At 41.5% G+C, this 27996-nt stretch overlaps 1 long non-coding RNA gene across 1 annotated transcript; it reads left to right on the top strand.

Annotated features, from left to right (window-relative positions):
* The first annotated feature begins 2846 nt into the window (after nucleotides 1-2846).
* On the top strand, nucleotides 2847-25600 carry LOC118966087. Its single transcript, XR_005053314.1, has 4 exons — nucleotides 2847-3509; nucleotides 4678-4921; nucleotides 24070-24129; nucleotides 24441-25600. It is a non-coding gene; the product is annotated as an uncharacterized LOC118966087 (long non-coding RNA).
* Nucleotides 25601-27996: the final 2396 nt, after the last annotated feature.

Raw genomic sequence — 27996 nt, 5'->3', positions numbered from 1 at the left:
ATTTGCCACTCTGAATCAAGTTCAACACCTGCAGCCACAGGCCTGTCAGAGCACACAGATTCACCAAAGATGATGTTGACACAAATCCTCCCCTCTCTTGGCCACCTCATGTGCAACAGCTTTCCTCATTTACTAGGAATAAATAATGCCCATGCACACCTGCTACAGTCAATATTAGTAACCCCCCCAACCATTCTCATTATTATAGATAGCATCTACACTGTATAGATAGCAACTTGGCTGTTAACGTAAAATATGGTGTATGTGAGATTAGCTGGTATAATGACAATAATAGGCCTAATACATGGGTTTTATATAGCACCTTTCATGGACCAAGGCACACTTAAGATTGGATGGTTAGATACGAAGGCTAACTGAATTGGCTGTGAGTGCTCTTAGCAGTGCAAACTTGATTAAAACCTTAATTCTACATAAGCATGCTTCATATTTACGTCTATTTCCCGTAATGCACTTCTGACGCTAAGTATTTCTAAGTTATTCAGAGACTAGAGTAAAGTATCAGTCAGCTGCTATATGACTTTGGTGCTATGTTTGATCTTAAAGATGGATGAATAATGAAGAAGCTGGTGTTATACAATTAAACCTGTGATGTTTAATAAATGTTGGATTCTGCTTAACAGGTGGATGGCCATCCCAGGGCTGGTGGTTCACAGGAGATGGAAAGGAAATGGGGAGAAAAGGGTATGAAATGCATGCAGGTAAGTTATACTTAGGCTAAATTATAAACTAGGTGGTTGAAAAGCACTCTGCGTTGCGTCGTGCATAAGAACAGCCCTTAGCCGTGGTATATTGGCCATATACCACATTCCCTCAGGCGTTATTGCTTAATTATACTATACTTAAAGAACTACCCCTCCTTACCTTCATAATACGCTCAAACCCTACATCCCAACCCGAGCACTCCGTTCAACCACCTCTGGTCTCTTGGCCCTCCCCCCACTACAGTTCCGGCTTAGGCCAATTAAAGCTCTTCTCTGTTCTTGCACCCCAAAGGTGGAACCAGCTTCCCCCTACAGTCAGGACAGCGGAGTCCCTGCCTCATCTTCAGAAAACGTCTGAAACCCTACCTCTTTGAAGAGTATCTTAAATAACTCTCACAGCTGTTATCTTGTTTTAGACTATATTCTTGAAAAATTCTACTTATAAATGTCTCGTCAGTTTAGTTCAACTGTCATACCCCATCAGAACCCACATATAAGCTTGCTTTACTCTGATATTTGTTAAATGCATAAATGTTTAAAAAAAACACTGTATAGCCTCAAATAATGGTTAAAACAAATGTTGATACCATGGATGGTCAGTCCTTGCATTTGAGAGTGGTTACATTACTCCAGTCCCATCCCTCAGCTGTTTCCCGAAACAGTGGCGAGAAAACCCTTTGTTATTGTTTCAACTGCTGATTGCCCCTACTGCCAGTCAGCCACGCAAATGCTCTTATGATGAAGTGCAAGGCTGTAGGGCTGGCTGAACTGTCACGTCCACAAATCTATTTCTCTCTCCAGTGCATCAGCAAAATACAGTGCCGTCACACCGGTCTATCACCATGCCTACTGAGTGTTGGCAGAAGTGGCGGAGATCATGCTGCTCTGTCCCCATAGTCATAGTGTAATAATGTTTATTTACTAATTGTTAATCCTTTAATTAAGTAGGGACAGACACAATTGTCTCCCCATTGATGCACTGAGTAAACAACAGTTGGATGCATTGCACCATCACATACTTCTAACAACAGTTAGATGTATTGCACCATGAAGCAATTTCCAGTGCTTTCCCCGCAGTACATACAACCTTATGGCTTGGGGCAACAGGTGACTGTTGATTGACCCTCCAGTATTAGCCAGATACCCCACAGGTAAATAAAGAGGACCGGATCAGCTAGAGCAGATGGAGAAAGTAATTGACTCCTTTGAAGAGGTGCAGCCAGAAATAATTTGTTGTCCGCCTGAGCAGATCCAAACCTCATTACCTGGGATCAACAGAGGACCAGAGGACCTGAGAGGCGATCCAACCAGGACCGGAGAAGACGAGGGAGCGAACGTAGACCAAGATTAGCCACCAATTATCTCAGCAACCATCTGAAGAAACTCCTCCCCCACCAAAATGGACACGGCTCCTCTTTCAACGCGGTCATCTCTGTCTCGGCTCAATTAAGTAAGGGAATCAATCGGGAATATAATTTTGTATGTAGGCTAGAAGTCATTATTCCTACATCTTTATCTTTATTAGGTTGATTAAATTAAGTTGAATAATGTTAAAGTCAGTAAGAATGTAATTAAGGCTCAGGGTCAGGGAAGTTAATGCAGAGTTTTGTGTGTAGACTAAGTTACGTCAATTAAGCAAGTTTCTCCTGGCAGTTTTCCCAGTGCATGCAACAGTCCTGAAGAGACTGCAGATTAAAGTAAATTAATGAATTAATATCAAAGAGTCCAACCCTTGTAATAATTATGATCAGAAACTAAATTCAGTATTGTGTTCACTCAACAGTTGAACAAAATATTATCAAGCATTTTAATATACACCTGCACACACAAACACACTCGCAAGGTCATCTAGATGCAGGTACACACATGTGCAGCCAAGAACACTCAAAAGGCTATTAGGATGCAGCCACGTGCAAAAATCACTCCAAAGTCGATACAGACCGTGATTAGGTCCGGTCGGAGGATATGTCTCCCATACACAGTCAGTCCCTCCCTCCTCGCCCTCCTCCTCCTCCCTCCTCCTCCTAATCAGACTGTTGTAAACATTCAGCACGCAAAGCACAGGCAATCACGTTGTGGAGGAAGGAGAGGAGAGGAGGAGGAGAGAGAAGAGGAAGTGGGAGAGAAAAGGAGGAGGAGGTAGAGGAGAAGTGAAAGGTACCAGACACAGGGAGTTTATCTTAGCCCAGGGAGGCAGTGATACCGGAGGGGATACCAGAGGAGAGTGATTTCAGAGGGAGTGATACCAGAGGAGAGTGATACCAGAGGGGAGTGATATTGGAGGGGAGCGATACCAGAGGAGAGTGATACCAGAGGGGAGTGATACCAGAGGGGAGTGATACCAGAGGGGAGTGATACCAGAGTGGAGTTATACCAAAGGGGAGTGATACCAGAGGGGAGTGATACCAGAGGAGAGTGATACCAGAGGAGAGTGATACCAGAGTGGAGTGATACCAGAAGAGAGTGATACCAGAGGAGAGTGATACCAGAGTGGAGTGATACCAGAGAGGAGTGATACCAATGGGAAGTGATACCAGAGGGGAGTGATACCAGAGGAGAGTGATACCAGAGGAGAGTGATACCAGAGGAGAGTGATACCAGAGGAGAGTGATACCAGAGTGGAGTGATACCAGAGAGGAGTGATACCAATGGGGAGTGATACCAGAGGAGAGTGATACCAGAGGGAAGTGATACCAGAGGGGAGACCCAGAGCTGAGGGATCAGCTGACCTGACCGGGCTGGTCAGGTCAAACGAGAAGCTTTTCATTACTACACACACAGACAGAGGTATTGGCGTGGGAGGTGGGGGTTGGGAGGATGGGGGGAGAAAGAGGGAGGGAGGGAGGTGGGGGAAGACGGGAGATAGGCTTTAATATCCATATTCAGTTATTGCCCAGTGAATTAATCTGTTGCGTTTTGTTTGGGTGGGGGTTAGAATGGGGGAGAATAGGGGAAGCACTGAGGACACGGGCTCTAGTATCTATATTCAGTTGTTGCAGGGTGAACTCATCTGTTGCTTGGTGGAGGGGTTAGATTGGGGGAGGGATGGGAGAGTGGGGGAAGAACAGGTAAATAAGGGGGAGGGATGAGGGAGTGGGGGGAGAACAGGAGAGTAAGGGGAGTGGTGGGAGAGTGGGGGGAGAACTTGAGAGTAAAGGGAGGGGAGAGGGAGGGGCTGTGAGGGAGGGTGGGGGTGGGTGGGGGTTGGGGGTTAGAATGGGGGAGAATAGGGGAAGCACTGAGGACACGGGCTCTAGTATCTATATTCAGTTGTTGCAGGGTGAACTCATCTGTTGCTTGGTGGAGGGGTTAGATTGGGGGAGGGAGTGGGGAGTGGGGGAGAACAGGAGAGTAGGGGGAGGGATGGGAGAGTGGGGGGAGAACAGGATAGTAAGGGGAGTGGTGGGAGAGTGGGGGGAGAACTTGAGAGTAAAGGGGAGGGATGAGGGAGTGGGGAGTGGGGGGAGAACAGGAGAGTAGGGGGAGGGATGGGAGAGTGGGGGGAGAACAGGAGAGTAAGGGGAGGGGAGAGGGAGGGGCTGTATCATCCATATTCAGTTGTTGTTGAGTGTTCTCATTTTAATTTGCCAGAGCTTCAGAATAAATGTGATGCAATAATTATTGTTCCTAGAATACCTGGGGGAATAAGTGATTCATCAAGCCTACACACTTGTACACACACAGTCCCCAACCGTAAGCTACACGTGGTCATGCACACATACGCACAAACTTAATACATATACACACATACACACAAACTTGGCCCAGATCAGACACAAACTCACATTTAGAAATGCACATACACGCTAACCTCCACACACTCAAATACACACACACACTTGAGAGACAGTACAAGACAGAATAACAAGAATCAGCCGTACGGATAGAGACCAGTCTCATTTATCTTCTGTCTATGCTGGGCGGCTGTGTGTCTGTTTGTGTGGGTGCTGTACAGTGCATGCGTTACGTGGCGTTACGAGTCTCCTTGGATGAGCACGTTGCTGAGACACAGCGCTGAGAGACAGAGGATGCAGCTGGGAGCATGAGTCCTGACGGAGAGGAGTATGACATGTTCTGTCAGAAAGCTGTGACCCTGATTGTTGACCTCTGCCTCCAGAACAAGCAGCTATTGGACCAGGACACTTGCCAGGACTTCCTGTTTCTGCTGTCCAACCAAAACTCGGACCACAAGGAACCAGGTAAGAACATTTCGAACATGTACATAGAATCTTGAGCATGTTTTATAACAGTGTCTGTATTCCAGAATAGGCACTGTGTTTTTGCACTGTGGAATTGGTTTTCCCTGCTGTCACTGCTTTTTGTTTCTCAAACAGTGAGCTAGCGTTTGTGACATTTGAGCAAAATTTGCCTTTCTTGCAGTAACAACTTTTATATACAGTACAGTATATTAGGACTTAACCAGGGCCATGCACAGACCTTTCAGGGGTAAGGTGCTCAAAATGAAAAAAGGGCAACCCCGCTTGAAAGAATAATAATAATAATAATAATAATTAATATCTCGAAAGTAATAACATACTAAATCCCTCTGAAGCTGAAAATTATATATATTTTTAGCAAAGGCCTATTTATTTCTGCACAACACAATCACTCATCATCAGAAATTGTAAGCAAGTTAGATAGGCTACACATCCTCCTAAAGACATGATTGACATCAAGAAAAGAGGATGGGCTATCAGCTAATCATTGATGTTGATGATTCATGTAAATCTGCTCGTTAGCTAGATCAATTTATTTGACTGATTGTGATTTGTCTCTCTATCTTTCTGGAATGCATCTGCCAACCATACCGAATATTGATGATAATGTGGGCTAAATCAAGTGCTAAGTGTTAATCAATGTTATGCTGCTGTGGCAACACTGTTGATGTATTTAAACTGCATTTCTCAAGCCATGCATGATTGGATACCGGCGGGCGCTTGCGCAATCACCTTGCAAGGGCAGACTGGAAAAAAGGCACAACTGGGCAAGCGCAAGCTCCATACAGATCAACATGGTTGTGTCTTGATAGAATACAGCTTGCGTCAAATTACAGGCGCAGCCAACAGACAGGGTGGTGGGGAACTTGACCACGACTTGCAGGCAGTGGGTTCCGAACAATGGGGGGTGGGAGGGCTGACAGTGTTTTGTCAGCTGCAATATCATCAGCTAATCCAGGACTACTAAAGGCCCAGTGCACTACTTTTGTGAAGAAAAAAAAATATATATACAGTATCAGTCAAAAGTTTGGATACACCTACTCTTTATTTGTACTATTTTCTACATTGTAGAATAATAGTGAAGACATCAAAACAATGAAATAACACATATGGAATCACATAGTAGCCAAAAAAGTGTTAAACAAATCAAAATAGATTTAAGATTTTAGATTCTTCAAAGTAGACACCCTTTGCCTTGATGACAGCTTTGCACACTCTTGGCATTCTCTCAACCAGCTTCATGAGGAATGTTTTGAAGGAGTTCCCACATATATTGGGCACTTGTTTGCCGCTTTTCCTTCACCCTGCAGTCCAACTCATCCAAAACCATCTCAAGTGGGTTGAGGTCAGGTGATTGTGGAGGCCAGCTCATCTGATGCAGCACCATCACTCTTCTTCTTGGTCAAATAGACCTTACTCAGCCTGGAGGTGTGTTTGGGGTCATTGTCCTGTTGAAAAACAAATGAGAGTCCCACTAAGCACAAACCAGATGGGATGGCGTATTGCTGCAGAATGCTGAGGTAGCCATGCTGGTTAAATGTGCCTTGAATTCTAAATAAATCACAGTGTCACCAGCAAAGCACCCCCACACCATCACACCACCTCCTCCATGCTTCACGGTGGAAACCAAGCATGCGGAGATCATCCGTTCACCTACTTTGCGTCTCACAAAGGCAAGGTGCTTGGAACCAAAAATCTCAAATCAGACCAAAGGATAGATTTACACCGGTCTAATGTCCATTGTTCGTGTTTCTTGGCCCAAGCAAGTCTCTTCTTATTATTGGTGTCCTTTAGCAGTGGTTTCTTTGCAGCAATTTGCCCATGAAGGCCTGATACAGAGTCTCCTCTGAACAGTTGATGTTGAGATGTGTCTGTTACTTGAACTCTGTGAAGCATTTATTTGGGCTGCAATCTGAGGCTGGTAACTCTAGTGAATTTATCCTCTGCAGAAGAGGTAACTCTGAGTCTTCCTTTCCTGTGGCGGTCCTCATGAGATAAAGTTTCATCATAGCGCTTGATGGTTTTTGTGACTGCACTTGAAGAAACTTAAGTTCTTGAAATGTTCCGTATTGACTGACCTTCATGTCTTAAAGTAATGATGGACTGTCATTTCTCTTTGCTTATTTAAGCTGTTCTTGCCATAATATGGACTTGGTCTTTTACCAAATGTACCAGCCCTACCTTGTCACAACACAACTGATTGGATCAAATGCATTAAGAAGGAAAGAAATTCACAAATTACCTTTGTACAAGGCACATCATTTCACATCTGAAATGCATTCCAGCTGGCTGAGAGAATGTCAAGAGTGTGCAAAGCTGTCATCAAGGCAAAGGGTGGCTACTTTGAAGAATCTCAAATATAAAATATATATTTTATTTGTTTAAGATGTTTGGGTACTACATGATTCCATATGTGTTATTTCATAAGTTGTGATGTCTTCACTATTATTCTACAATGTAGAAAATAGTAAAAATAAAGAAAAACAGTTGAATAAGTAGGTGTCCAGACTTTTGACTGGTACTGTATATCAGGTAGAGCCCTATCTGTACATGTGACAGGACTATTGATGAATGGATGCCACATGGTATTAATATAACAACAATTGTATAAGTAGGTGCATTTTTCCAGAACAAATGTATTTTTTGGAAGAAAGAATTCACACGCATGCTCGCACATGCACTATCACTCTGTATTACTTATTTTCTTCTCCTTTTGTTTTCCTCACTGTCTATGTTAGGGGTCAGGCTGGGCCTTGGACACATCTCTAATTAGTTTTTGTGACCGCAGGGCAGAGCAACCATAGGTATAGCCTATAAACCAAACTCAGAGTGACTTTTTAGTTAGTCTGGGTAAGCAGAGCTCCTATAAAACAAATAAATCAGCCTTTAGCTTAATTTCTGCTGATGCTGTCCTGATCGCTCAACCTTACCATTATCATTATAGCAGATTGGAGCCCACAGCTCCTTGCAACTGAAACTGATAGTATTGTTGCATGGATTAATGAGAGGACTTAGGAGAGTCTAAGAAGGCTCACTTTACTTTTGTGAAGAATCTCAGTCAGTGCTATTATCCTGGTATATTTACTGCACCAAAGTTAATGCGTTATTTAGAGGGACATTAAATTGCCAAAAGTATGTGGATACACCTTCAAATTTGTGGATTTGGCTATTTCAGCCACACCTGTGTATAAGATCAAGCACACAGACATGAAATCGCCATTGAGACAAACATTGGCAGTAGAACTTCCCGTACTGAAGAGCTCAGTGACTTTCAACGTGGCACCGTCATAGGATGCCACCTTTCCAACAAGTCAGTTTGTCACAATTTTGCCCTTTGAGAGCTTCCCCGGTCAATTGTAAGTGCTGTTATTGTGAAGTGGAAACTTCAAGGAGCAACAAGCCCACAGAAAAGGACCGCCAACTGCTGAAGCGGATAGTGTGTAAAAATCGTCTGTCCTAGGCTGCAACACTCACTACGTAGTTCCAAACTGCCTCTGGAAGCAATGTCAGCAAAAGAACGCTTCATCAGGAGCTTCATGAAGTGGATTTCCATGGCCGAGCGGCCACACACAAGCCTAAGATCACCATGCGCAATGCCAATTGTTGGCTGGAGTGGTGTAAAACGAGCCGCCATTGAATTTTGGATCAGTGGAAACGTTTCCTCTGGATTGATGAATCATGCTTCCCCATCTGGCAGTCCAACGGAAGAATCTGGGTTTGGAGGATGCCAGGAGAACGCCACCTGCCCGAATGCATAGTGCCAACTGCAAAGTTTGATGGAGGAGGAATAATGGTCTGTGGCTGTTTTTCATTGTTCGGGCTAGGCCCGTTAGTTCCAGTGAAGGGAAATCTTAATGCTACAGCATACAATGACATTCTAGACGATTCTGTGCTTCCAACTTTGTGGAAACAGTTTGCTGAAGTCCCTTTCCTGTTTCAACATGACAATGCCTCCGTACACACAGCGAGGTCCATACAGAAATTGTTTGTCGAGATCGGTGTGGAAGAACTTGACTGGTCTGCACAGAGCCCTGACTTCAACTCCATCGAACACCTTTGGGATTAATTGGAACGCCGACTGCGAGCCAGGCCTAATCGCCCAACGTCAGTACCCGCCCTCACTAATGCGCTTGCGGCTGAATGGAAGCAAGTTCCCGCAGCAATGTTACAATATCTAGTGGAAAGCCCTCCCAGAATAGTGGAGGCTGTTATAGCAGCAAAGGAGGGACCAGCTCCATATTAATGCTCATGCTTTTGGAATGAGATGTTCGACGAGCAGGTGTTGACATACTTTTGGCCTTGTAGTGTACTTTCAAAGTTCTTTAATGTCGCAGACAGTCCCACTGAGATTAATTATGAGAGGCATCCCAATTGTTAAATATATCCAATTGTTAAGTACACACTATGTATTTTTTTCCCATTGACATTTATTGTGTGTCTGAATTGAGGGCCTATCATAATGAAAAAGACAACTCATCCTACAGTATAGCTGTGTCTATAGTAATGGATATTGAAATGGCTGGGAAGAGTTCTACTCATATACTTAACAAAAATATAAATGTAACATGTAAAGTGTTAGTCCAATGTCTGAGCTGAAATAAAAGATCCCAGAAATGTTCTATAAGCGCAAAAAGCGTATTTTATCGATGGCCATTTGAATGCACATAGATACTGTGATGAGTTCCTGAGAACCATTGTTGTGCCATTCATCCTACACCATCACCTCGTCTTTCAGCATGATAATGCACGGCCCCATGTCGCAAGGATCTGTACACAATTCCTGGAAGCTGAAAATGTCCTAGTTCTCCCATGGCCTGCATATTCACCAGACTTGTCACCCATTGAGCATGTTCGGAATGCTCTGGATTGACATGTACAACAGCGTGTTCCAGTTCCTGCCAATGATCAATTAGCCTTGTAAAATTGTAAACTTGGATTAGTTAACACAACGTGCCATTGGAAAACAGGAGTGATGGTTGCTGATAATGGGCCTCTGTACGCCTATGTAGATATTCTATAAAAAAATCAGCCGTTTCCAGCTACAATAGTCCTTTACAACATTAACCATGTCTACTCTGTATTTCTGATCAATTTGATGTTATTTTAAAGGACAACAAATGTGCTTTTCTAAGTGACCTTAAACTTTTGAACTGTAGTGTACATATAAACTGAAGATTTTTTTTACATTTGGAGGATTTTGTAACTGCTTATACATAGACCAATACATCAGTGAAACATATAGCTACAGTATGTGACATGATTGAAGAGCCAGCCAGAGAATTTGGACTGAAGGCAGGTACATAACAAATGTCATTCAGCGATGTTTCTGCTAGGATGGATCCCCATGTCAGAGGGTACGCGTCACACCATTTCTGACAAAATCCTGTCACTTCGCATTATCCTCAGCGATGGAATCAAACGTACTTCACCATGCCATGGGCATCCATCACTAAGCTGTGGGGGCATTAAATGCCATTGCATGTTATCCACCCATCACTGTGAATCTCTTCTGCCACATGAAGGATAAATGCAAGGCGCTTTACTTTCTTATTGTTGGGACTTGGAAGAGATGTGGATGGGAGATATGGACAGAACTTAGTACACGGCCACGGCCTGGCACCTGACATGTGACACGTACCCTCTGGATCCATCATTGTAGTGTAGGAACTCTTCACTGTGGCAATGTCTTCAAAATGTTTGACAGTGACACAAGGTTTGAAGGTATTCAGTGAAAGGAAAATGCTAATGGGAAGTCTTAATTAAACTCATTATTGTTCATCCATCTCGGGAAATGTATTTTACAATATCCTTATTGTGTTGTGTTTACCTTTTTGCTGATGCCTTTGGAGAGATAAGAGGGGGGAATGTTTAGGCATTTTTTCTGCTGCATTTCATGTTGGTGAATAAAATCATGTTCTCCTTTGTGATTAAGCTAGAGCAATACAGTTCTGGGAAGAAACAATACTGCAGTATCTCCAGGGGAATTTCTCAGAGAGCACTATGCTGCTAGATCAGGCTATAATGTAATGATTGTCTTTCCTCAATATTCAAATTCTGTAAGGAGAAAATTATAAATTATTACAAATATAGGTAAGTTCCATCCAGAACAGGGAACTGGTCGCTCCTTAGTCCTCTATTTGCAGGCCAGGAAGGATGACGCAGTGCAGGTGAAATCCAAAACAACAGGACAAAAACATCAAATTAACTAGGCTGTAGAGATTACTGACAAACCTCCCTTTAATAATTAATATTCACACAGTCACACTGACTCTGTGTTCTACAGACACAGCACTTCCCAGTGAGTACAAACATTTCCAAAAGAACATTGGAAAGCTGTCCATTTCACTGTGAGATGCCTATGTCTCATTATTACGACATGAAGGCTGTTGTGGTAGCGCTTCCGGCTGTGCACACTTGGATTAACAAATACAGTCTGATATGTGACAGCACATAACAGGTTTGAAAACTGACTGAATATTTTTATGTATACTGAACAAAAATATAAACGCAACATGAAACAATTTTGAAGATTTTACTGAAATACAGTTAATATAAGGAAATCAGTCAATTGAAATGAATTAATTAGATCCTAATCTATGGATATCACGACTGGGAATACAGATATGCATCTCTTGGTCACAGATACCTTTAAAAAAACATAGGGCCGTGGACCAGAAAACCAGTCAGTATCTGGTATGACCACCATTTGCCTAATTTAGCTCGACACATCTCCTTCACATAGAGTTGATCAGGCTATTGATTGTGGCCTATGAAATGTTGTCCCAATCCTCTTCAATGGCTGTGTGAAGTTGCTGGATATTGGCGGGAACTGGAACATGCTGTCGTACACGTCGATCCAGAGAGTCCCAAGCATGGTGGCTTATGATAGAAAAAGTAACATTCAATTATTTGGCAACAGCTCTGGTGGACATTCCTGCAGTCAGCATGCCAATTGCACCGTCCCTCAATCACTTGAGACTTCTATGGCATTGTGTTGTGTGACAAAACTTCACATTTTAGAGTGGTCTTTTATTGTCTCTAGCACAAGGTGCACCTGTTTAATGATCATGCTGTTTAATCAGCTTCTTGATATGCCACACCTGTCAGGTGGAGGGATTATCTTGCCAAGGAGAAATGCTCACTAACAGGGATGTAAACTAATTTGCGCCCAAAATTTGAGAGAAATACGATTTTTGTGTGTATGGAAAATATCCGGGATCTGTTTTTTCAGCTCATGAAACATTTACATTTTGCATTTCAGTGTAAATTCAAGCTTATTAGAGAGGGAATAAAGAGGAAATAATAGACATTCTAGTTCTTTGAGAGAACTGTACAGAAAAAGGGATCCAAAAGGATTCTTTGGCTGTCCCCATAGAAAAAACCTTTTTGGTTCAAGGTCGAACCATTTCTGGTTCCATGTAGAAGCCTTAGTAGAAAGGGTTCTACATGGAACCCAAAAGGGTTCTACTTGCAGCCAAAAATAGTTAATTGAAGGGTTATCCTATGACTACACCCGAAGAACCCTTTAAGGTTCTAGATAGCACCTTTTTTCCGACAGTGTATGCACATCACCGCAAGCATTATAACCCATCTAGTCCTACCTCTATTCCCTGCCTTAGACCCACCGACACGCAGAGGACTAAGGTTATCCTCCCTGAGAGTGGCTGATAAAAGCCATAGGTTAAATTCAAACGGATCCCGTCTCTCAGTTAGCCCAGTTGGGTGAAGAGGTGGCTGAAATAATGGCCAACCAAGTGGAACACATTTTTCATTACAATGCACTAAAGACAAAAGGAGCAGTCCAGAATACCAATCACACCTCTGTTCTGAGAATATGGGCAGCACTCCAACTGGAATTAGTTCGCTTTTTCTACTGTGTCATTTTCTTCTGTTCTTTTTTTAACCATTAACTTGTTGAAGATCACTAGCTTTTGGGATATTCCTGATGGTGTTGCTTGTTGGGGTGTTATCTATCTCTCAGTAGAACCGTACAGGGCTATTTCCCACCATGCACTGTGATGCTCTGTGCTGTATCATCAATGTAAATCCACCACAACTGCATGAATAACCCACCACCCTGCATGAATAACCCACCACCCTGCATGAATAACCCACCACCCTGCATGAACCAGAGGCACAGTTGGTTTTCTCCCTCAATATACTGACCAGGTTAATCCAGGTGAAAGCTATGATCCCTTATTGATGTCACTTGTTAAATCCACTGCAATCAGTGGAGATGAAGGGGAGGAGAAGGGGTTTAAAGCCTTGAGACAGATGAGACATGGATTGTATGTGTACCATTCAGAGGGTGAATGTGCAAGACAAAAGATTTAATGCCTTTGAACAGGGTTTGATAGTACAGTAGGTGCCAGGCGCAACGGTTTGTGTCAAGAACTGAATCGCTGCTGGGTTTTCAACACTCAACAGTTTCCCGTGTGTATCAAACATGGTCCACCACCCAAAGGACATCCAGCCACCATGACAACTCAGAAAGAGATCTAGCAAACCATAAGCAGACCATTTTATTCATCCTGGCCTGTTGCAAATATAGCTACAGAATGCACATTGAAACACATGGACATTTTGTGAAGCCCTAGAACTGGATCACAGCATATAGAGGAATTACATGCATGCCTATATCTCAGCCACAACAGAATAATTAACTGGCCTGTATAGAATTACATGCATGCCTGTATCCAGTGGCGACCCGTCATTCAGGGCAGGTAGGGCATAGCTGCCCTGTTTTGCATGTTATTTTGGCATTAATACATGTCACATATAATTTTTCAAACAATTAAAAAAATGTTTTCATTGACTTAATAAAGCCGCATACTCTACAAACATGGTCTCTTTTTTTGCTTTCTTGAGTAAGGCAGCTCCAAAATGCAAGTGTTTCAGCCTAGCTCAGTGCTTTCTGTGGTGGGGCAGCCAGCGGAAAATACGGAGCGTAGGGGTTGGTAATGTTCTCTAGTTGAGCCGTGATTAGCTCAGTGTTCTGTCACTCGTGGGAACACTACGTCACCCCAAAATCTATGAGGAGAGCTCGAAAATTCAAGCCCCTTGGGTGCTGCCATAGAGTTACATTAGAAGTGCACATCCAAGAAGGCTTAAGGTCATTGGCCACAGATAAAATGACGTCAAATCACGTTATATCTACTGTAACTTTGATTGGACTGATCATGTCAACATCATACTTTCAAAATCTTAGATAGCAAGCTAGCAGTCATCATCATGAATCAAGTCGACAATCTACTAGCAAATCCTTTTCAGTCGTTGTCATATGAAGAGAAATTATGAAGAGAAATTATAGATAAAACGTATTGATGCTCATCGGCCATTGGACACAAACATTATACAACATGTTGGAAATCACAAATTCAACCATTTGTGGTTTGGAAGAATCAGTGGCTAACTGCAACCATTGCAAAACAATCACAAGCCTGCAATTCAGTGGAGTGAGTGTGTGGTCCAACTGTGGGTTAAAGGGTCTCTTTTCCAAGCTTAGAAGGATAAACATTCAACATTGGCCATGCTGTCAATCCAGCATGACTTCTGCCGGCGGGTTTCTAAACTACTGTAAAACTTGGAACTGGGAAATTTCAGACTTCAGTGAGTTTAAGAACTGGGAACTCAGAAAAAATTATATCCTGCTGGGAAAATACATTTTGAAAGGTCATCCAACTCGGAACTCCAAGTCGTAAACTCGGGCCACTTTCTAGAGTTCTGACCTGAAGATCACAGACATCATGGTTCAAACTTATATTTTTTGTCTCGAAAACACAATAAATTCAGAGAATGTCAGAATTTGATGACAAAGTTTGATGACAGAATTTGCTCACGAAGGACTGCCGCGCCACCTTCCTGTTCAAGTGAGCACAGCACAACAAGGTGAGTCAAAAAATGTATTGTATGCTCCTGCATAAATTATGTAATATGCCAGAGAGATATGTATACTGTAGCTAAGAAAGTTATACTAATTGTATGTTATGTAGTAAGCTGTTAGCTGTCATTTGGTCCCTTTCCCCCTCATAACTTGGCCTACTGTTCTGACTTGGTAGTGCACATGTAACCTATAGCTTGTTTTAGAGAAATGTCATCATCGAATATTGTAAAAGCTTTCATTATCTGCTTATTTACCCCCTTCATTTGTCCTACGGTTCTGACTTGGTGTACAGGGAGAATACTGTAAGAACAGCCCATGTTCTGAATTATGTCGCTGTACATTTCAAAAGTGCTGAACAAATAGTTATATTGACTATGTCCATCCTAGCTCACTCATTAATATATTAATCGAAATTACGGATTGCCTCTCATCCGCTCGTCGTCCCCTTATGCCATAGATTGTACATCTCAATTGTCAGTAGAAACCACATATGTTTAAGCATGTCAGCCATATCATCTATGTTTTTTTCAAAGGCAGTTAATGAGGCTGAAGGAACTGTTTCGCTGCCAGACAAGGCTCTGTGTAGCCAGGTGTAGCAGTGGTAAGGTGTTGGGACTGCTGTTGGGACAGCTTTATGTTGGCGCTAACAGTTTGTGGGCACCATTTGTCACTGTTATATTGCAAATAATGTATTGTTTAGTGTTGTTTTGTGTTGTGTTGTGGCTAAACATTTTAGGGGGAGTTTACCGCACCAAGATTTTGTGCTAAAATCGCCACTGCCTGTATCTCTACTACAAGAATTGCATCATGCACTCATTTCTCAAATGTATCACTCACATCAGTGCTTTGAACCCAATTAATTTACCCAGAGATGTAGATTAGACAACTCCTACATGGACTATGCCACGAGATAGGTTGGCATTGTTGATTTAGCTGCATGCAGACAGAGTTTGCGTCTCAAAAAGCACCCTATTCCCATTACAGTGCAGTACTTTTGACCAGGGCCCATGGGGCTCTGGTCAAACATAGAGTACAATATAGGGTATAGGGTGCAATTTGGGACATACCCAGTCATTCTGTTCTGTTCCCCCATCAACAGGACTGCTCTGTGCAGCCTGTCATGCTGAAAGCTGTTCTGTAGTTCCAGCGAACCTTCTGGGGGTCAAACTACTGCCATTCTCACTGAGTTGGTGATGTAGAAACACTTATAACCAGACATGTGCCCCCACACACTTCATCAACCACACTGATGTGAGACATTAGAAACGCTTGATTTTGTCTTAAAATGCTCATGTATCCAATCGACCTGGATTTGATCCTGGAGAAGGCAACATTTTGTTGAGACGTGAGTACCCTCTGTTTCCCCCATGTTGGTGTGCGTGTTTGTTTATTATGTTCAGGTTGTATCTTTATGGCTGGTATTGTTTGCCGGGTTCGTTCGTGACCGGTATTTTCACGCACCTTTAGTATTTGTTTTATACTGGTGGAGTTCGTGGAATAAACTACCTTGTACACTCATCTCTGCTCTCCTGCGCCTGATTCCATGCACCAGTTACCCATAGCCTGACAGTAAGATGCTATAGCCAAATCTAGCCCTGTCTTATTAGTATTTTAGTGAGACTTGAATAAGATGCTATAGCCAAATCTAACCCTGTCTTATTAGTATTTTAGTGAGACTTGAGTAAGATGCTATAGCCAAATCTAACCCTGTCTTATTAGTATTTTAGTGAGACTTGAGTAAGATGCTATAGCCAAATCTAAGCCTGTCTTATTAGTATTTTAGTGAGACTACAGTAAGTTGCTATAGCCAAATCTAACCTATTCTTATTAGTATTTTAGTGAGACTTGAGTAAGATGCTATAGCCAAATCTAGCCCCTTCTTCTTACCTTGGTTTGTTAACAGTAAAGTGGTAGGGTGTTATGGCTGTGGGCACAATGAAGTGAGAGAGATGTTGATATTTACATGCACTACGTTAGAGCCCTGTCAACACCTTATTCACTAATTGGGTGATTGTGTTGCATGCATGAAAGACCATAATTACTTACAAAATACCACAGCTTTTTCAGGGGCAAGCCAAGGGTATACTGTATTACATTTTTCTGGATGGTCTGAGTGTTGTCTATTGTTTAAGCTATGCTGCAGATCCCGTTATGTGTTATCATTACATAGGGCTTCTACAGTATATAGGACTGTTATCTAACATTGCTATGTGGAACTGAACAGCAGATGAAGCTTACTTTCATAATTTCATTCATTCATGTATAATAAATAGTTCAATGCAATTTATATATACGTTTATTACTCTTACTCAAATGATATCATATTCATGCCCTGTATTTTCTGTTGTGTTAACAGAAACTGGGTTTCTCAGTCCACCTTGTGTATCTGACGCTGTTGGCCTTTATTGGTACATTCTTTATTATTCCAATTCCCTGGAATATTTCTTGGTTCCTATTCTTTGTTTTTACTTATAGTCCGATTAACTGTCCCCTGAGGAAATGTTACCCAAAAAGAGGGACAACAGAGGAGACGAGAATGAGTGGAAATTGAATAACAACCTCATGAAATACAACTGGAAGGCCTCCAAAGTCAGTGTGTGTGCTGTTGTGTTTGTGTGTGGGTGTGCGTCCATTCGAGCATGTTCATATATGCGTGTGTGCCTGTGCGTGCAAAGAAGCGTGTTTATGTCTGTGATTCAGCGAGAGGGTTTGAAGGGAATGGTGTTACATTAATAACAAAATGACAAAATTACATTTCTGTCTCACTTGCACTAAGACAAAGGGTAGGGGCAACTTGAGGTTTGTTGTGACATTTCATTCCTTGATTGTATTAGAGCTCTGTGCCAACCGGCTACAGCCTGAGGTGATGTTACCCAAACTGACAGGAATTGATGGAATGACCTTCCAGCTTGTCCAACTGCTGAAAACCTCTCCGTGGGACACTGAGAAACACAGGGAAAGAGACAGTCGTGCCTCTATGATGCATTTTTCACTTATGTTCTACCTACAAAACAACACCAAGGTTGACAAGCATACTGAAGGAAGGGTACTTTGGGAAATGTTCTCTCTAACCGACAGAATACAGGTTTGTGTAACAGATGTGTGGTTGAAGGTCTGTGAAGTATCACCACCAGTGCTTAATTTGAGCCAGATCTTGCCGGAACAGGATCCTGCACCTCTCAATTTTGGACTGTTTTGTTCCGGAACCTATTTGGCCGGATTGGGAACCTCTCATTGCATTTTTTTGCAATGTAAAAATTTGAACAAAAGTGATCAATGTTCATTCGAGATGCCTCTTTGTTAATTCTCCTGGCCCCACAAAAAAAGTAGTGTGAAGAAGTAGATTTTCAGTCCGGACCTAATATTCTAAGATTTGATTTGGGTTTATGATTTGTGCAACATTGTAACCGATGTTTGAGACCAAAGCGTGGCAGTGTGAAAATCACACCAGTATCTCTCACATAACTAGAATGAGATTCGCTTTCAATGAACTCTCTCCCTCTTTGCTCTGAAAGACATGAGCCTGCAACTCTCATCTCTCCAGCAGCAGCACTTCATCATGTATTACCTTATAGAATCGCGCTAAGGGTTCTGAAAGGAACTGCAGTATTGAAATACATTGAAATACATTTGCCAAAGTTATAGAATTACTGCTGTCTGTTGAAATCATTCAGAGTAGTCTACTATAAATGAAATAATTCAGAATAGCCTACTACACCATGAGGAGGCCTATAATTTAGCTAAGGCTCCATAGATCATTTTCTTAAATAGCCTAGCTGTGGATTTTAGCCCCAAAACAAGGAATAGCCTATAATAGTAAACACGCTGCAAATCTGTCAGTGAAAAAACAGCATGCAGAAAAAATAGCATGCAGACAAAACAGGCCCTGTGCAATATTTCAAATACAATGAAGGGAAAACACAGGTTGGAAAGCAAATGGATCCTGCTGAAAAGAGAAGACTGCTGTAGAGGAGGAAATGATAGTCCTAAAAATGCTTTCCTGTTTCACTGACTCACCCCATGATGCGCAGCTCACTCGCTGGTGATGGCCAATGCGCTCGTGCATTTACTTTGCATTTACTATGTAAAACAATATTTGGAAGTTGATCAACTATTTTGGTAGCCTTCTTGAAATGTTCCCACATTCACTGACCTTCATGTCTTAAAGTAATGATGGACTGTCGTTTCTCTTTGCTTATTTGAACTGTTCTTGCCATAATATGGACTTGGTCTTTTACCAAATAGGGCTATCTTCTGTACACCTCCCCTACCTTGTCACAACACAACTGATTGGCTCAAACTGTTACGGTGCGTGAATGAGGACCCAAAAGCGAATTAACTTAAACAGAGCTTCTTTAATTACCAAACATAGGTAGGCTCAGACGGACCGGCAGATTCCGACAGGACAAGACAAGGTTACAGCAAACATGACGATAGTCTGGCTCAGGCATGAAACACAACAAACAAGAATCCGACAAGGACAGGAGCAGAAACAGAGAGAGATATAGGGACCTAATCAGAGGGAAAAAGGGAACAGGTGGGAAAAGGGGTGACGAGGTGGTTAGGAGGAGACAAGGCACAGCTGGGGGAAAGAGGGGGAGAAAAGGTAACCTAACAACGACCAGCAGAGGGAGACAGGGTGAAGGGAAAGGACAGAGACAAGACACAACATGACAGTACATGACACAAACACTTTTTTGGTTACTACATGATTCCATATGTGTTATTTCATAGTTTTGATGTCTTCACTATTATTTTACAATGTAGAAAATTGTAAACAATAAAGAAAAACCCTTAAACATACTGTTGACACGTAGGCTATGGTGTAATGGAATGTTTAGCCTTGTGTGGTAGGTTTTGTGGGTTTTTACACTCTTATGTTGGTGTCATAAAATAACACAATATATGTCACAACAGGTCTAAATATATGTGTCATAACAGGTAAAGGCAGTGTCAGAGGAAAGCCCTAAAAATTGTCAGACCCCAGCCACCCCAGTCATAGACTGTTCTCTCTACTACCGCATGGCAAACGGTACCGGAGTGCCAAGTCTAGGACAAAAAGGCTTCTCAACAGTTTTTATCCCCAAGCCATAAGAACAGGTAATCAAATGGCTACCCAGACTATTTGCATTGTGAGCCGCCCCCCCCCCGCTTTACGCTGCTGCTACTCTCTGTTTATCATGTATAGTCACTATAACTATACACTCATGTACCTGTACATACTACCTCAATTGGGCCAACCAACCACTGGTCCCGCACATTGGCTAACCGGGCTATCTGCATTGTGTCCCACCCACCAACTCCTCTTTTACACTACTGCTACTCTCTGTTCATCATATATGCATAGTCACTTTAACCATATCTATATGTACATACTACCTCAATCAGACTGACTAACCGGTGTCTGTATGTAGCCTCACTACTTTTATAGCCTCGCTACTGTATATAGCTTGTCTTTTTACTGTTGTTTTTATTTCTTTACCTACCTATTGTTCACCTAATACCTTTTTTGCACTCTTGGTTAGAGCCCGTAAGTAAGCATTTCACTGTAAGGTCTACTACACCTGTTGTATTTGGCACACGTGACAAATAAGCTTTGATTTGATTTGATGTAAAGTGTTTCCTAGTAGTGAGTGCATCGTTTTCCATACTTTACCCCAATTGGAATGGAACCAACAGGCCTGGCATTGCAAGCACCATGCTCTACCGACTGAGCCACACAGGGTAATATGTTTAATTAAGAACATGATAAGAATGGTGCATCTATGACTTGCCAGAGGTGATACTCTCCATAATTTGTGCATTTTAGCTCAGGCTGTAACTATCTGAACTTATGGAAAACAAATGATTCTCTCAAACCCTTCAGATTATGACAGAGACATTAGAAGAGGATGAGGATAGTAAGTATCTTTGCTCAACCAAATAATTTAAGTTCAACATTTGGTTCTCAGGATGTTTCTAGTACTAGGATGTTCCTGTAACATAGATTTGTGTCTTTTCGTATCCTCTGAAAATAGCCCTCTTGGTAGAGAAGACGAGTAGGGTTAATGTCTGAGACCACAGCATTGCTGTAGTTACAATCTACAGCAGGGTTCCCCAAGTGGTGGCTCTCGGGACCAATTTGGACTATGATTGTTTATATTACACCCTCCAAGTTTTGTTTTTGTATTTTTATTGTTGGAAATAAAAGACTGTAAAAACACCAGGAAATCAGCTATAAGTGATTTTAATTTTGGAAATATGTTCCCAAGTATTCCCATGCATAATAGAGAGACGTGATCATACAAATGTAAACAAGGTTTCAAATGATTATACTTTTTTTGCGTTTTTTTTGCAGTCAATTTGCAGTCTACAAATAATTTGTAATTATGTTCTGGTCCCCCGACCATCCGCTCAAGAGTTGATGATCCCTGATCTAGTGTTCACTTCAGTAGTTTTGTAGGACTCCCTAGTGATTCATATCACAGATTACCTTCACCTGTGAGCAAAATTGAATTCATTGCAGATTTGTACTATAATACAGGCTGGTGTGACACATCACAGGGCCATTACAGCTTTCCCACATGAAAAAAATACTATGGTATAAATACTATAGTATTCACTGTAGTGATGTTAAAAAAGTCAGCAAAAACCCTGTAGTGAATATGATAGTATTTACTGCAGCATACTTTAGTATTTACATTTAATTATACTATAAATATTGCAGTAAAATAATACTGTAGTATATACTATAGTAATTAAATTAGTGTTTTTGTGGATTGTAGAATAATGTAGTATATACTGTAGTGTTTTTGTGGACTGTAGTATACTGTAGTATTCACTGCAGTTTATTGTAGTATTTACTGTAATGTTTTTGAGGACATTACTGTAACATTTACTACAGTGTTTTTGTTTTATTCTCATTAACATAGAAGTGCAGGCTTTCTCCTTGAGGAAACCTACTTGAGAAATACTAAAAGAGTACATTTTCCATTACTTGTAGCTAGGTAGGCCTGGGGTCTGAACGGATAGTTCAGAGCTTCTAATAATTTCTATAACCTGTAGGTTCACTTATGGGTAGTGTATTTGCAGACTGTAGTGTTTTTGTGGACACTATTATAATATTTACTATAGTATTCTACAGCATAATACACCATTCTATAGTAAGTGCTACACATGATTGAGGGGTACTACAGTGGTAGTATATTATTCTACAGTATACTATTGTTTAAGACAGAATTCTAAAGTAAGTACTATTATTACTAGTATTATCTAGTAAACTGTAGTTTCTTTTTTTCATGAGGGTTTACCCGATACATTTAGAAGGAATAGACCCCCCCTGGAAACCACTTTGTTTGTCTATTGTCGATCGTTTTGATTCTGAAATTCACAGTTTGTTCCAAATTCTTACTTTTTACTTTTTTCTACATTGTAAAATAATAGTGAAGACATCAACACTGTAAAATAACACATATGGCATCACATGTAGTAATCAGTGAAGGGAAATCTTAATGCTACAGCCTACAATGACATTCTAGACAATTCTGTGCTTCCAACTTTGTGGCAACAGTTTGGGGGCCCTTTCCCCCAAGGCCCTTTCCTGTTTCAGCATGCCCCCGTGCACAAAGCGAGGTCCATACATAAATGGTTTGTTGAGATCAGTGTGGATTAACTTGACTGGCCTGCGCAGGACCCTGACTTCAACCCCATTAATCACATTTGGGATGAATTGGAACGCCGGCTGCGAGTCAGGTCTAATCGCCCAACATCAGTACCTGACCTCATTAATGCTCTTGTGGCCGAATGGAAGCAAGTCCCCGCAGCAATGTTCCAACATCTAGTGGAAATCCTTCCCAGAAGAGTGGAAGCTGTTATAAAAGGGGGTGACCAACTCCATATTAATGTGCTTGATTATGGAATGAGATGTTTAACAAGCAGGCGTCCACATACTTTTGGCTTATGTAGGGTAGCTCTAAATCCCCTGAAAGGAAAGGACTCTAGACATTAAAGCCACCACTATCCTCCATTTTATATGAACTTCCTCTTATCATGCCCTTCTTTCTTTAATCTCTGCGGCACATCAGCCCTCTCCAGTCCATTTCCTACTTGGGTCTGTCCCCTAACTTCTTCTCTTTTTTCGAAGTTAACACATTGGTCCGGGCTTGGGCTTGTCAATGGATTGGAAGGATTTTGAGGGGGCTATATTAAATCTCCTGAAAGGCGTCTTTGAAAAACTGAGGTAATTTCAATTTAGATTTGTATTCTCAGAGACCCCCCATCAGTTCCCTGAAGGACACATCTCAACTGAGCAGAGCTTTCTCTTCGATCCTCTGTTCTTAAGATTGCCACGCTGGGGTTTCAGGTATAGAGCAATCCACGAGCCATTTATGCTTAAGTTGACAGAGGGCTGTTGATGTTTGGTTCATTAGAAAGATGAACGGTGTGGAGCTATATCCGTAGTGAGGCCTGACGATGAGATGTGCCTTTAGTTCTACTATGTCAAGCTCCCTCCCTCCACTGGTAGGCATCATGCTTCCTCCATGTTCAATGACAGGTACAATGTTGAATCTATACAAAGGCTAAATAAAAGAGGCAATTAAATGCATGTACAGGTGCAGATCATGAGTCAAGCAGCACAGCACTAGCACATGGCACACCACTAGCACATGGCACACACCCGTATGTAAGGCAGGGATACGTTACATCTATAACGGTCCCTATGAGTCATTTCAAGTTAATAGGAAGTATGATAGAAGAAGAAATTATAATACCTGCTGCTGAGTGAGACATTGTTAATTGGATTATATTCCGGCTTGTTGTAAAGCTTTGTCATTGATTGTATTCAGCCATGGAGTGAATTTTGTCTATGTTCCAAGCCAACCGGGAACATTCCCAGGACATTAGCTAAGATTCCCATTAAAGGGAAACTTCACTGCTGCTCTTTCACTGTATATGTCCATTAATGTTATTATCATATAATATGTGCAATAAAAATTGAGAATTTCCTCACTACACACAAATATGACAGGTTCTGCATCTCACCGGTAGAAACGAGACATCTACATTTCCTGATTGTAAAGCCCACCACAATATCCAGAATTCATAGCGATAGCCAGCTGCTATCCGGCGGTGTGATTTGCAGTTTTGCAAGCTAACTTTAGCTACATTAGGTTACATTAGCTACAACCTACTGGACAGTATCTAACCGTTAACTAGCTAACTAAATACGCAGAGGCTAATGTGACTGGCCTATGTGTTGTATTTACAGAGTCTGATCCCATCAACATCTGCAGTGGCATCAACATCAAGCTCAGCACCAGGAAGTAGGGTAAGTCACATTTGCAAAAAATAAATATACTGGAGCTAGGCATAAACATGGTTTGTGTTTTGTTGTCATAGTTGGTGTGTTTATAAGTAGCCTTCATCGTCTATCGTAGTTACATTATCTGTAGAGTAAGGAGGGGATGGTGTGGGTGACTGACTGGTGTCTATTGGAGTAGGTATTGTGCTTGTGAAAGTTAGTCAGCTTGATCTATTAAACGTGAGGGGATGGGTGTGTATATTACCTTTCTGAGTGTCTATTGATGGGGACAAAGTAGTAAAATGTTGGCTAATCACTGACTAGTGTATGTCCTACAGACTCATCCTGCTGCTGATGACCTGGACACCAACTATAGTAGTACAGATCCTGTAGACCCATTGGATTAATGTTTTCAGACGAGAACAAGCTCATCATCATCTGACTGGGAAGAGGAATAGACTGCACAGCGCTGGCAAGAGCCAAAGTGTATAGTCTATGTCCAAGGTCATGGAGCTCATGAAGTTCTGCCAGACCAGTTGCCGTTGCCCAACACAAGACGAGGTTGACACCAGCTTTAGTAGTTCAGATACTGTAGACTTATTCAGGACCCTGCCTGGAACATTCAGCCAGCACAACATCCATATTCAGTTGTTGTAGTATAATATAGAATGGCTACTATGCTCACAGCTGCATTGTAGTATAGATGTTGCTAGCTCTTGTACATATGTTTTTAATTAAGTTTATATCAAATGTTTTATATAATATGTTTTACATGAGTACTGACAAGTGACTAAATGATTGCAGCTGCATCAGAAAACAATAAAGTATTGACTTCAACTTCTGGATCAATTGTGATATTCATTTAATGTATTTGGAAGTAACTAGCTACAATCTTACTGCTAAAACAAATGACGCAGGGAGTTGGTGCGTCATTTTGACTTTAATTTGTTGGCAAGTAAACATGCTTCAAAATAACAGTTGATTGGTCTGTCAATGTCGCAAATAAGTAGACATGGCTTTTATTCAAGGCAACATTTATTTGCTCTGGAGACAGAGGTGAGTTTACACAGCAGTATGCAGGAAAGGTTATGGCAATGTATGACATATATATACAGTAGAACAAAATATACTACTCACGTCTATAATAAATACTACAGCTCTTCAAAAGGAATACATGCATATGGTGTGTTTTTGGGGTGCAGTGAGGTGTTCAGAGTCCCTTTGATACAACAGGGTATTGTTATTATGGACCTTTTACATCTCCTCTTGAATTGCTCAAATGTGACCGACTGCCTTGATCATGTAGCAACATTTGAAATTGTGTTTTTTACATTGGATAAAAGCAGAGACACAGAGTTAAAATGTTTTATATCATACAATGCATTTGAGGAACAATGGGAAAGTAATTCTGCTCCCGGGTGGCGGAGTGGTCTAAGGCATCGCATCTCAGTGCTAAAGGTGTCACTACAGACCCTGGTTTGATTCCATGCTGTATCACAACTGTCACGCCCTGACCTGAGTATTCTTTGTTATTCTTTGTTTTCTTTATATATTTTGGTTAGATCAGGGTGTGACGAGGGTGCAATGTGTGTTTTTTTGTTTTTTTTGTACTGTCTAGGGGTTTTGTAGATTTATGGGGTTGTTTACCATCTAGGTGTTTATGTAGGTCTATGGTTGCCTAGATTGGTTCTCAATTAGAGGCAGGTGTTTATCGTTGTCTCTGATTGGGAACCATATTTAGGCAGCCATCTTCTTTGGGTATTTTGTGGGTTATGGTCTATGTTATACGTTAGCACATTGTTTCATTAGCAGTCACGGTCATCTTGTTGTTTTGTTTAAGTGTTCTTCGTGTTCTTCCTGCAATAAAAAAGAATGTATTCTAACCACGCTGCACTTTGGTCTACTCCATACGACGAACGTGACAGAGCTAGAGAACCAGGTTCAATGTTAGCTAGCTAACACTCATGAAATTACTACCGTGCATGAATCTGCAGGTAGCTAGCGAACCAGATTCATAATCCCATAACTAAGCAAGTAAATGGCTCTGAGGTACAAATAATATGATCATACACGTATCGTTAGCTAGTGAGCCAGCCAGCTAATGTTAGCTAGCTAGCTAACAGTACACTTTTACTTGAAATGAAAGCGACTTTGTAAAAATTAGAAACGTGTAATATCTGAAAATGTAGCTAGCTAGACCATCTTACCCAAATACATCATGGTTGGAGGCTTCTCCCAGTCACGGATCAGGAGACAGGTGTTTTCTCCATCACCTTAGCTATCATGCTATAATTCCACTGATTTCAAAACTCAATCCTCCAGAAAGTGGAGAGCAACACTTATCCAGTTCTACTAAGCAATATATACTTTTAAAAAGCTGTGTTAGACAGTATTACCTACACATACTAACCAGCTCAAAAAGACAAAAGCGTGCTATATGGCAGACCAATCCGAACTCATCTCTTGGAATGTCCAGCCCACTCATTATCTCAGCAAATCATGGCTAGCGGGAAGGTTGCCCCCCTTTTCTGTGGCTAAACCAACTAGGCTTGTAATTTAACAATTGTATTTGTATTTACAGATGGCATTCAAGTTTGTTATTAAGGCACATGAAAGTTCACACATTTATAACATTTTTTAAAATTGATTTAAAAAAAAAGATTATGTTCAAATGACTCTCATGTGAAGTAGTGACCCGCGACATACGCCTAGTTTCCTGAAACAGTTTACACAAGGTCCCAACCACACATGCAGGCAAGGGGATTCAGTGTCATTCGCCTAAATTCTCCCCAGGTAGAATAAACTCCCCAAACAATCTGTAGGCCACCAAGATGTCACGGTTTTCTGTATGAGAAGGAGAGTCGGACCAAAATGCAGCGTGTCGATTGCGATTCATGTTTAATGAAAAGAACACACTAAACACAAACACTACAAAAACAATAAACGTAACGAAAACCAAAACAGCCTATACTTGTGTAAACTAATGCATCGACAGGAACAAGGACACTAAGGACAATCACCCACGACAGACTCAAAGAATATGGCTGCCTAAATATGGTTCCCAATCAGAGACAACGATAAACACCTGCCTCTGATTGAGAACCACTTCAGACAGCCATAGACTTAACTAGAACACCCCACTAGCTACAATCCCCATACAAACACACCACATACAAAAACCCATGCCACACCCTGGCCTGACCAAATAAATAAAGATAAACACAAAATACTTCGACCAGGGCGTGACACAAGCAGTATTGTCTGTGAGAGAATTAGACTTTCATGAGTAATCGTTGTGTATTGTCTGTATTCCTACTGTAGCACCACGATGCAGAATATTACACATCTCAAAGACACACATTCGCTAACTGCAACGCACAGGTATACAGTAGGTACTCAAAAACGAATCATAAAGACAAAATCATTCATTGACTCTTCGTCATCATCATCAAAGAATGTCTCCAGTTTTGCTCCTAGTCCTAATGAGATGTGCTGTGAGGCTAGCTAGTAACGTTAGCTGTAGAAACTAGTAACGCGCCCATTTTGAAAAGCCTGCTTTTGAGGGTCGGTAAATAGGGCTTCCGTCAGGCTATAGTCTTTACAAAGCCAGAGAAAATTTGTCAACCTATATATCCTGAAATGTCGTGGCAGACAGGAACATTTTTGAGACCAATGGCTCTATTGAACAAGGATAACAATATCTACTCGCTGCTAGCGTGATCTTGCAATGGGCGAAACACAAAGACAAGAATTGCTACAAAACATGACTCCATTCATGTTTAGATCAGACAGCAGGCTCATTCAACCAATGTCCTTATTGGTTGAACTTTCTCGGCACGGGAATTCACAAAAATACTGCTATGGTGCATAATTAGAGTGCCTTCGGAAAGTATT

The sequence above is a fragment of the Oncorhynchus mykiss genome, chromosome 9 (assembly GCF_013265735.2).
Source record: "Oncorhynchus mykiss isolate Arlee chromosome 9, USDA_OmykA_1.1, whole genome shotgun sequence".
In the NCBI taxonomy this organism is placed as follows: domain Eukaryota; kingdom Metazoa; phylum Chordata; class Actinopteri; order Salmoniformes; family Salmonidae; genus Oncorhynchus; species Oncorhynchus mykiss.
This window is presented reverse-complemented; position numbering and strand designations above follow the sequence as displayed.